We start from the raw sequence: 12125 nt of genomic DNA on the forward strand, positions 1-12125 counted from the left end.
CAAAAGAATTGACTTTAAATACTGACTGTCACTAACTTACTTTCATGACCATAATCAAATAACTTTATCTTTCTAGACTTTCTTCATTTATAAAATGAGAGTTGAACTAGATAATACTCAAATGCTCTTTACTATTCTAACCCTTGCAAGTCTATAATTAATTTTCCATCTTTAAAATAAATACACATGCAATTCATTTCAGTAATATTTCCCTTTTTCTTTCCTTACTCTGTATTGTTGATATCAATTCCTGACAATATCTTTTTCCCAGGTGCAAAAATCTCTTGTCAGTGTTGTCTGACCAAAACTCATTCTTTAATACAAAGTTTCAAAATGGATTTCATAGTAAAGTTTGGGACAACTATCTTCAAATGTAATTTATAAGTATTTGAATAATTTGGTGAAAGAAATTTTATAATTGACATTGATAAGATACTATGCATATATTTTTTCTTTACTTTGTTCTTATCTGTATTAATGGGGAATATGTTATAGAATATGTTTATAGTGTCAAATACTCAATAAAATCCTTCTAAGTTTGGCCCAAACCAGATTAAATGTAACTGAGAAATATTTAACAAAATAAAAATACAATAAAACAAAGAAAATATTACATTTTAAAACTCATTTAGTATGTGCCCTGCAACAACCCTTATATATCGATTAAGGTCCTCATTTCTATTTGAATTTGAAACAATAGAGAGGATAGAGAATCAACCTCACAATCAGGAGGCTCATGATCTAATTTTGACACTTCTAGCTATTTGACCCTGTCATCTAACTCCTTAGTGCTCTAAGACTAGAAGTTGCAGGGAAAAAATGCCAGTCTGAATTTGTAGAAAGTGTCCTTTCTTGAAATGTTGTCCGATGAATGAAATCACAGGTATAGTCAATCCCTAAGACATTCACAAGCTAACATATAGAAAAAAATAGAAAGTTAAGTTAGTTTTTAATACTTTTATTTCTCCTATCCCTTTGCCAACAATTTCAACAATTTAAGACAAATTAATCAAGTGCTTAGGAAATATATGCCTGTCTTAGGTTCTGGACGACTTACAGACATTAAAAAGGAAATGATCCTGTACTTCGCATGTGGTATTGTTATCATCATTGTTGCTGCTGATTTGATCATTTCAATACTAAAGTCTTACTGTAAAATAGCATCCAAGTGCTATTCTTATTTCATTTCAAACCTTATGGAAGAGTGAATATTATGTTATTAGCAGTTATTTTAGATGAGGTATAATGTCTCCTGTCTGGATAATACTCCTCTCCTCAGCATCATAAAATTCCTTTTCCTTACATCAAGCTGAATCTTAAGCACAACCTTCTCAATGTAAACCCTTCCTGATCCCTAAATAGACAGTGTCTTCGCAAAATAGACTTGCATGGAATGATTTTGTATTTATTTGTATTCATTTTATTCATATTCTACACCTATATATATATATATATATATATGTATATACATATATGTCCTTTATCTATCCTTCTTTAGAAAATGAGTTCCTTGAAAGGAGGGATTGCCTCTTGTATAGTATTTGGGTCCCTACTGCCTAGAACACTACAAATACTAGGTAATTAATAAAATGCTTGTTTATTTAATTGATTGATTGATCCTTCGAGGGGAATTCAAGAAAAATGAATTTGTAAAATTTCTGTTCTCAAATCCGAACAAAGAAACATTCTTTTAAAATATCCAGATTCAAAGAATAAAAGCTTTCAGAGCACATAATGTAAGTCGACACGTGTTAATTTCTGAGTTTAAGTTTCATTTGAGGGTAATTACAGCAACCCACAGATTGCAATCAAATCGACTGAAGTGTTTGGTGAGACACCATAAACAAGGTAAAGGACTAAAGGTTAACAGCTCACAAAGTGTTCCTGTCAGAACAACATTTTACAAACTTTATAGTGCTAGATACATGTGAGTTAAGATTGTTATTAATTCATTATTATTTTTACTCTATCTAGAGTGTGATAGCCATTGTGAAAACCTCATTTTGTGTGCTCAGAGCACAATGTTAAAACATGCCTCAAGCCTCCCTGCTTCTATGGTGATCCACATTTTATAAACTGCTTGGGTAGTGGCTACAACTCTGAAACATAGAGATGCAGTATGTAAAAACTGGTTAATTTAGATAAAAACTTGCTAAGTTATGAATCTAATTTTGGAAATCCTTGGGGCAAGTGGAAGGTGTTGTATGCTCTGAAACTATATCTTTTGGCACACTGATACATTTTTTTCTCATTAAGCAGAGGAGGCATATGCCAATTCTCATACACTCCATGAAATTTGTAGTATTGTTATTATCTTACTCATCATCATTATTAATTGAGAGGGACCTTTGTGGTTTCCTAAGAGGCATTAGTGTGTTTGCCTCAGAGCAAATGACCTATTATAGAGCTGAAAATAACTGTGCTTTTAGAAGCTGCATCTCTAGGATCAACCATAAAACAGATATCTTCACTATTAATGGCCATGAATTCTGTGGGACCATCTGTTAGAAATCATTAACCAAGTTTTGGTGACCAAATTCCAAATGAAGATACTTTATCCTACAATACACTCTTAATTTTGCTTGGTACTCCATTCATGATCTATATTATTTATTAACAATTGATCTATGAATGTGACTTTGATATCGTGGTAGTCTTGGTCATAGCTACCAATACAAAAGGGATGAGGACGTTAAAGATAAGATCATAATCCTATGATGGGCCTGGAGTAAGTAGGACCCTGGTTATAGTAAGGTACAGAGTTTGGTGCTACTGACTATATGTTTTTAGAGTTCTAGAATACAATAATTATTGTGTCTCAGCATCCCAAGTATAGCAAAAATTCCTTCCTCACAGGGTTGATGTGAGGATCAAAAGAAAGGGTATTAGTAAAATTTTTTTTTTGTAATGTCCAAAACCCAGATATTTGAATCGGAAAATGTGTGAACTGCATCTGACCATAGAGAAAGTCTGAGTGATGGCCCCAAAGAAGGTTGTAAAACTAAATCTCAGTCTATTTCATCTTCTAACCTTTTAATTTCATATAATTCTGGAGAAATGGGCTGGCTAACAGAAACAGTAACCTGGATGTCCACTGAATAATTATTCAGATTTCTAAACAGTTCTTCTCTTCTTGAAATTTTTGAATTAGTTAATAGTTTCTTGCTAATCATGTTATCTGAAAAGAAGAAATCAGATTGTGATGTCTTTCTAAAGAAATATGAAACAAAGTTTAATAACTTTTGATCTTAGCACAGTTTTTCCACTCTTATATAAGAACAAGAGAATGAAAGGAAGAATTTTAAATGGGTTTTTGTTTGTTTGTTTTGTTTTGCCCAGAATCCTTCATCTCTTTTACCCATTGAGAAAGAACCCTGCAGACATTTAGCTTAGCCAGGTAATGTGACAAATGAATTCTGGTCATAATTTAGGAAATAGAACCAAATGGCATAGGAGAAATAGTAGCAGACAAGGCAGTTCAGAAAATAAAAGGTTAAGAATGAAAATAGAAAAGCCAAACAGAAAAATTCAAAGGAAGACATTATCTCAACTTTCTTGTCTCAAACTTCTTTTTACATTGGTTTAACCTTTTTTAGGTAAATATCTTTATCAACATTAACTGAGAATGCTCTCTGAAGCCAGTAGGAAGAAGCTTCTGAGTTATTGAATATGATTTGTAGTGGAAAGAAGCCAGTTTACTAACCACAGCCATTCTGGTCAATAGTGAATGAGATTTCAGGTGACTAAAGAGAGTGGTTCAGTTGAGGACTCTGGCTTGCCATACCTCTTAGGAATTTATGCAAAATTATACTGAATCTCATTTCAGTTTCAAATTCATAGTTATCAAGACCATAACTGGCAATGCGTAGTATCTGTATTATATCATTTGTAAAACAAATATATTGATGCTATTAGAAATTAGAGTTGTATATCAATTCTCAACTTTATTAACATGAAAATTATTTTTTTCTCATGTAAACTTTCTTCCCTTTTTGCTGATGGAGCTTCTAAATTGATGTGATAAAAATTATTAGATGTTAGAAAATGGAAATGACAAAATAAACTGAAAATGTAGAAAATTGTATTTGTACAAGAAATTCCCCATCTTCTCAATACTCAACTCAATTCAGTAATAAAAAATAATTACCAGGATTGTGAAAAACTCAATAGAAAATTTGAAAAGTGGTAAGTTCAGGCAAAAAGAGTAATCATTATACTCATCAATAATGTACACTAACTCATTTTTATCACTATACCTATAGAGAAAGTAGTACAAATATTATTATATTCATTTTCCAGATGAGAAGACTGAGGCACAGATTAAAGGATTTGCCTGAGGTCACACTGTATGGGGAGAATTAAAATCCAAATTTTCTTACTTCAAATCCTTTGTTCATTCTACTACATTTTGTACTTCTTGCAATTGAAAATGAATAAAAATTGCATAAAATCTGGTTTAACCCAGACATTTTTCTGTATCTTGACAGTTCTATTTAATTTTGTCCACTGTACCAAAGCTGATTAGATTTTTTCCATGTAAATTTTTAAAGGATACTATTCCTATTCTCATGTTATGGTGAACATACAAGGAGTGTTCATCATCTTCTCAAAATGTACATTAATCAGTTAATTTTCAACCTGACTAGTATTATTGAGGTTTGCTTGTTTTTGTCCTCTTTTTAAGGAGAAAAGATTATTAAATTACATGAAATATTGGAAATATTTTAAAAGAAAACAATACTCTTCAAAGACTGGATATTCTTTTGTGATCTTAATTTCTTTCCATATTTCTTTTCTATCTCTTGGAAAATATTTGTCTGTTTCTGTTATGTTATCCACCAACCCATTTTGTGGATATTGAGGCTAAGAATTCATTATTTTTATCTTGTCTCTGCCTCTACTGTCAATAAATTACTTATTATATTTCTTAGAGTTTATTGTGTCTTCTTCACTAACCTCTTGTTCTATATGTATTTGAAAATTGTCTTTTTATTTATCCTTATCATATTCACACTCTTCCTTTCATTTTCTACCTTAGCTTTTCTTATCATTCAACATTCCTATAACTTCATTATGTGTAAATATATATTATATATGTATATATACATATATAATACTTCTTAATTCCCTTGGAATCATACGTTCCATATCTTCCATATTCTTCTTCCTTCTGATTTTTTCCACATTCTTGCTCATATTAATTGGCCCCATTTTTATTTCCAGTATATTTATTACTAAATATTATTTGTTGCCTTTGAGCATACATTTATTTAACTTTCAAAACACTCCATTTACTCTATGTCATTTTCTTCCTTTTTAGACCCCATTTTACTACACTTTTCTTATGTTGACTTAAAAAAAATTTTCTCCATTTCTCTAATTTATGCTTCATGTATTGTTAGAAGGGTTTTTAAAATAAACCTTTGTATGTTTACCAAAAGTATGAATTTTGCTCAATCTAAGAATAGATTTCAATTCTGTGTGCTTAATACAAATGACCATATAAATTTTTAGTAATAGGGTGAGAAAAGGAGATGTTTTTGCTTGCCAACAGGTAAATAAATAAAATAACTTGCTAACGGTCATTTGGAGATCCTGATATGGTTAGCTGGGAAAAAAAAATGTTCCCTGCCACGTAATACTTAGGTTCTATGGTATCATGCAAAGAAGAGGATAACACTATTGAGCACTAACCACTCAAGGCTAGGGCTACCAAATGAATGAGAAATGAGAGGGATAAGCCTATTCCCCTTCTATATCAACAAAAACTATCTAATAAAACTGGATTCTTCTCCAGTTTTGAATTGAGGATTCCTTCCTTACGTATTTTTTCCTAACAAAAATAATGGAATCAGCTTCCTCTTGCTCACAAAATAAAGCACCTAAAATACTTTATTAAATTACTTTAAAAAATCCCTTACTTACTGGATGACAATCAGCATGTCACTTAACTTTTCTGAGACTCAATTTCTTCATCTGTAAATGAGAAAAGAATAAAAGCAATGATTGCATAATTTACCACAAAAAATTAACTTGCAGAGTCAGTCAGTAAATAAGCAATTATTAACTGCCAACTATATGCAAGAAACTGAGTTAAAAGTATAGTATATTTGTAAAGCAATTCATTAAGGATAAAGCACTATATAAAAAACTTCTTTCATAGATAATAATAATACCAAAATGAATAAAATAAAATAACTATCATTTGTGATACACAGTTTATTTACTATACACAAAACAGAAGATATAATTTTTCAATTGATTAAAGATAACAACCAATTTGCCTTCAAATATTCACTTTTTTGGATTAGATTTCTATACAACCTAATTTCATTAAATGACTGCTCTACTTTGCATTTGTTGTTTTGCTCACTACCACCCTAGTTAAAGAATGAAAATGAATCACTGTTTGAATGAGAGAGTGAATTGTTAGGAAATAGCCAGAAAAAATAAAGTCCAAAATACTGAGTTAATATTTAGCATGATGCATAAAAATGAATAAAGACATATTCACACTAACTAATAAGTGTTTAGGAAGCCCAAGCAATTATTCAAAATAAAATCCAGACATCCATGCAAAATGAACAATTATCATAGTAAATTCTAAACATGGCAGAATTTGTTCCCAAATCAAAAACTGTTTCCTTTTTAGGATATTATAAAAGTATACTATAACCATTTTCATTGTTCTGCTTATTTCCATAATCTAATTCAATGATACTTATTTTATATGTCACTTAGAGAATTTCTCTCCTTTTCCTATTTTAGCTAGTGATTTTAGACATCCTAGACCTCAATAAAAGAAAAAATGCTAACCTCTACACCTCCACCAAACTAAACTTAGCTGCATTGACAGGTGTTAGAGGATTGAAATGATTTCCCAGTACTTCTTTGAACCTTACAATGAAATTGGTAGGACAAAACAGATGTAATTGTCCATACTTTTCAGAAAAGAAGACATGAAGCTCAATAAGGTTAAAAGATCATTCAATAAGTATTATTAGCCAATAAGTAGTCAGTGAGTAAGCATTTATTAAATGCCTTTTATATATTAAGCACTGTGCTATGCTATAGGGATACAAAGAATTGCAAAAGACAATCCTTGTCCTTGAAGTGCTCACAATCTAATGGAGGAGACCACCTACAAACACATATGTTAAAAACAAGATATATATATATATAATAAATAAGAAAGACTCACCACAGAGAAGGTATTAGAACTAAGAGGGACTGAGAAATGTTTCCTTGTTATGTTAGCTGATCTGGGGAAGTCAGAAGACAGAGGGAAGGAAGGAGAGCATTCCAGGCAGGAGAAAGATTTTTAAAAATGCAGGATTCGGTGGTGTGGGGGAGGTACATTTTTTTTTTTGTTAGAGGAAGAACAAAGAGGCCATTGCAATATTGGAAAGGATTGTGTGTGTGTGTGTGTGTGTGTGTGTGTGTGTGTGTGTGTGTGTGTGTGTGTGTGTGTGTGTATGGGGTGGAGGGGACAAGGAAGGTCTTATGGTGTGGGGCAAGCAAACTGGGTTATGAAATGCTTTGAAGGTCAGAGCATTTTGTATTTGATCCTGGAGGTGATATGGATCCAATGAGTAAAGACGTTGTGACTAGTAGTCACTTGGCAAATGCTTATTCTCTTTCTCCGTTCCTCTAAAATGTATTGAACAAGAGGAACTTACACTTTAAGAAAAATCACAGAATGGGAAATTAATTGGAATAGGGACAGAGTATGGCAGTCTGAAGCACCAGCAGATTAGGGCAATAATCTAGGAGAGGGGAGGGGAGGGCCATGGTAGTGGTATCAGAAATGAGAAGGGTGTAATTCTAGAGCTTTGTCAAAAGAGAAATCCAGAATACTTAATAACAGATTCACTGTGAGTTTTGAGAGATGTATCTAAGATCCTAGAAGTTAATGAGAACAGAGTAAATATGGAACTTGAAATTTGGTTTTCTGATCTTAATCCATTGTTGTTCAATCATTCAGTTGTGTCTGATTCTTCATGACCCCGTGGACCACAGCACACCAACACTGTCCATGAGCTTTTCTTGGCAAAGATACTAGAGTGGTTTCCATTTTATTTTCCAGTAGATTAAGGCAAACAAGTCAAGTGACTTGCCCAGGCTTACACAACTAGTGAGTATCTGATGCTGGATTTAAATCCAAGTCTTTTCCTGATGCTGGCCAAGAACTCTGTCCTCTGAGCCACCTATTTTCAAGTTTGGCGCTCTATAAATCTTAGCTATAATTTGCCAGTTTTGTTTTAAGATAACATTTTGCTCTTTTCTTTTTCTCATAAGACGTTTACCTTTCCTTCTTGGCTCCAGGGAACAGAACTAGGAGCTTCTGAGAGATAAATTAAGAATTGTGGTTGGGAAACACAACAATTAGAAAGCATCTAAAAATTTAATGGTGGCTCTTCAAGAAAAAACTAGCTTACCATTCATGTTTTAAAGAGAATTCTGTTCAGATGTCACATGAGATAGTATAATACAACACTAAGATTGTTATTCTATCATCTCTAAATTGAAACGTGAAAAAATATCACTGAAATATACTGCCAGAGACAGCCACCTATTGAATACCATTTTATGTATCCTATAAAAGGTTTTATAAAAACCAAAGTGCATCTTCAAAAGTTATCACAAAATAGACCAACTAAACATGAAATACCAAGAAGCCAAGTTAAAACAGAAACCTTGTATACCTGGGTAAACTATATGTTTCTGCAATGCCATAATTCTATAATTCTTACAACAGTGTTGTAAAATTCAAATAAAATGGGGTCATACAAACAACAATCACTAAGTATTCATGTGGGCACATATTGAGAAAACTATATTTAAGCATTATCTATGATTTTATTGTATTTTTATTTATTTGCTTACATATTGCTCAATAACTTTTTAATCTGGTTCCACTCAGAAGTGTTGTGAGCCACAAGAAGCAGGATTTAATACCTTTGCTTTAGAACATAAATGACCTTCAGCAACTAAATATTATAAAACTCCATTCCAACTTTCTATTTCCCAACAATTCACCAAATGTTTACAATTTATTTCATAAATTTGCATGTTATCCTTGCATAGGGGCCTTGCTAATCTTCACTGTATCATTCCAATTTTAGTATATGTGCTGCCAAATGAACACTACAATTTATTTCAAATTTTCTTTGTATCAAATAAATAAATCTTAATGGAAAAAGATAATCCTATAATATTTGAGCAGAAAGGAACTTTATAATTAATCCAAGCTAGGATCCTCATTTATTTTTTAGATGATGGTACTGTTATTCTAACAGTAGTAGCTTCCCCAAATAAAAAAAGGTCTAACTGAAGCTAGAATCCAACCTATTCATGAAACACAGATTCCACTAATTTTTGCCCATACTATAATTAACATTCCTTAATTTTTATATTTAATTTTCATTTCCCCTGCTTTTTGAGGTTATTTTTATATTCTTACAGAAATAATGTTTCTCTTTTTAATTCTTGTTTGATTTTTTTCCTCCTTAAAAATAAGCATCCATTTTTAAAAAAGTATGAGGAGATAGTAGAATGGTACACATGTGTTTCTTTTCTAATACCATTTGATTATGCTTTTATTTGTATTCAATTCTAACAGTTCAAAAAAAGATTTCAGCTTTTGACATCCATCCTGTCTCCATGTTCATAACTTTTTATATCTCTAGGACAGCTTCTTGCTTTTGGAAGCAATGCTAAAAAATGTTTTATTTATTTATTTATTTGTTTGTTTGTTTATTTATTTATTCTCTTTTTACATTTAGAAGGGACTTCAGTGGACATCTAGATCAACTCAAACCAAAAAAAAACTTCTAAAACAGGACATTAGCAAATGAATCTCAAAATCCTACATGTAATTGGAGAGAGTAAACTACTTCCTCATTTAGCCCTGTCTGCTCTAGTTTGGGAGGTTTACTGACATTAAACTAACATTTTCCTTATTGTAACTTCCATCCACTGTACCTGATGTTGAACTCAAAGGACAAACAAACAAAAGTCTGAACTGGCTTCCATGTGACATCATTTCAAATACTTGAAGACTGCTGTTGTCTTTCCTCTCCCTATCATCTCTTCTCCTCTCTAGACACCTCTAGTTCCTTGAACTGGTCCTCCTTTGGCATGAATTCAAAGCCCTTCTCCATCCTTGCTGCATTTCCCTGGTCTCTGTCCAGGTTGTCAACATCTTTCTTAAACTATGTTTAACTATAACTGAATAGAGTATCCCAGATATGATCTTCCTAGATCTAAGTAAAGCAGTGCTCTCATCTCTTTATTCCTGGAAGCTATGTCCCCCTTTCTGTAACCCAAGATTACATTAGCTTTTTTTGGCTGCTATATCACATGGTTGATTGTCATTAAACTTGCTATCCAAGAAAACTCATAGATTATTTTTAGACTAACTATGACTTAACCATGTCTACTGTATCATGTTCTTTTATTACCTTTATCTCTTTCTATTTGATTATACACTAGAATGTAAAATTTTCCAGGTTGTTTTATAATTGTTTGACAACAAAGTACAAAGTCCAATTGTTATTTTATCCCTTGATGCCTATGATTGTAATACATAAAAGATTTTGCTCATTTGCTATTTCAAACTCTTATAAACATTTCATCCTTTACTGTACTTGAGGATCTTGGAACATGAGAACTTTAAGAACTTGGCTACAATTTTTACAAAGTAGGATATATGGTTGGGAAGGAATTCAGTTTGGATTAAAAAAGAGAATTTTGAAAAGGGATAGAGCAGCAAAGGACAGTTGGATTGGACACCTACTACAACAATGAAGAAATTATTTTGTATATTATTTACAATTTCACAGTGCTTTCAAACTGGTTTGTTTCTCATATATTTTATTTAGCAATTTATACTTTGCCACAAATGAAAATAAGTATGTAGAGTTCAGGCTATACCTCTAGAGACTATAAAATGTAAATTTTGAGACAGAGGCAAATGAATGATAGTGAATTTTTAAGTCATCCAGAAAACTAACAAAACTGGCTTCATTTTATGAAAGGACATTTCCCTTACTAATAGGTATCACAAAAAATTTGTCCATAACTGTTTGTATTTGTGCTGTGGTAAAATGATCCATTAGTTAATTCCTGAATTCAGAATCTGTATATTAGTTATATGATTTTTTATAAAAATTGAAGGAATAATATAATAAATAAGTTTTATGGGAAAAATGTATTAAGGTGCATAAATGTCCCCAAAGCAAAAATTAGAACATAAGATTTCAGAGTTATCTTCAGAAGCAATTAGATCTACCTCTCTTATTTGACAGGTGAGGAAATTGAAGTCCTAAGAATTAAAGTGATTTGCTCATGGTCATCTGGGAAGTAAGAATGACTTAAAGGATTTAATTCCAGAGCCTCTGATGCTAGTTAGTACTGTACAGCCATGCTGTAAGCCAGTGGAAAACATATACTGATTATAACCTTTAAATGAATCTTAGGGAGTCATTTGAGGTTCAGAATGGTAAAGAATGGTCACTTCACAAGACAATATTAGACACAAGATTTGATGCAGTTTTTACTGAGTTCAAGTATGATTAAACAATCTATGACACACTTCTTTTTTTAATCATAATGGTAGTTATTGTCACAGAAAAATATGTAGCTGTGCAATCTCCCACATGGTTCAAAGTTCTTTTCATACATATATGTCCATCTTCCTTCTTGATTTAGTATTAGTAATCATATCAAAGCTACCTAGTTTTTGGAGAACACAGGACAATCAATTATCCTATAATTCCACCCCTGCCCCATTCCTTTTCCCTTCCCAGGTCACTGTTTTCATATAGGTATTGCTTCCTCCCAATAGAAAGGAAGTTTCTTAAGGGCAAGAAACTTTCTTCTCCTCAATTCTTAAACCAGTGCTGAGAACAGAGTAGGCACTTAATAAGTGTTTTCATTTATCCATCCATGTCTCATCCATCCATCTTAGAAGGATCTCCATCCACAACTATGGTCTTAAATATCCTCATTGATATCTGGGTATTGCTTAGCACATTGATTGGTCAACCCCTATCTTTCCAGCAGTCAACATTTAACACTTGATGCTTTTTCATTGGCATGGGTATGCTTCCATAATCCCTCTC

General features: G+C 32.1%; 1 protein-coding gene and 1 non-coding gene across 2 annotated transcripts in view; one reads left to right on the plus strand and one right to left on the minus strand.

Annotated features, from left to right (window-relative positions):
* The window catches only part of ARHGAP15 (Rho GTPase activating protein 15), an 871958-nt gene that overhangs the window by 286350 nt on the left and 573483 nt on the right, over nucleotides 1-12125 (plus strand). The window lies entirely within an intron of this gene.
* On the minus strand, nucleotides 9041-9148 carry LOC141510487 (U6 spliceosomal RNA). Its single transcript, XR_012474970.1, has one exon. It is a non-coding gene; the product is annotated as a U6 spliceosomal RNA (small nuclear RNA).

Source organism: Macrotis lagotis, chromosome 1 (genome assembly GCF_037893015.1).
Source record: "Macrotis lagotis isolate mMagLag1 chromosome 1, bilby.v1.9.chrom.fasta, whole genome shotgun sequence".
Taxonomy (NCBI): Eukaryota; Metazoa; Chordata; class Mammalia; order Peramelemorphia; family Peramelidae; genus Macrotis; species Macrotis lagotis.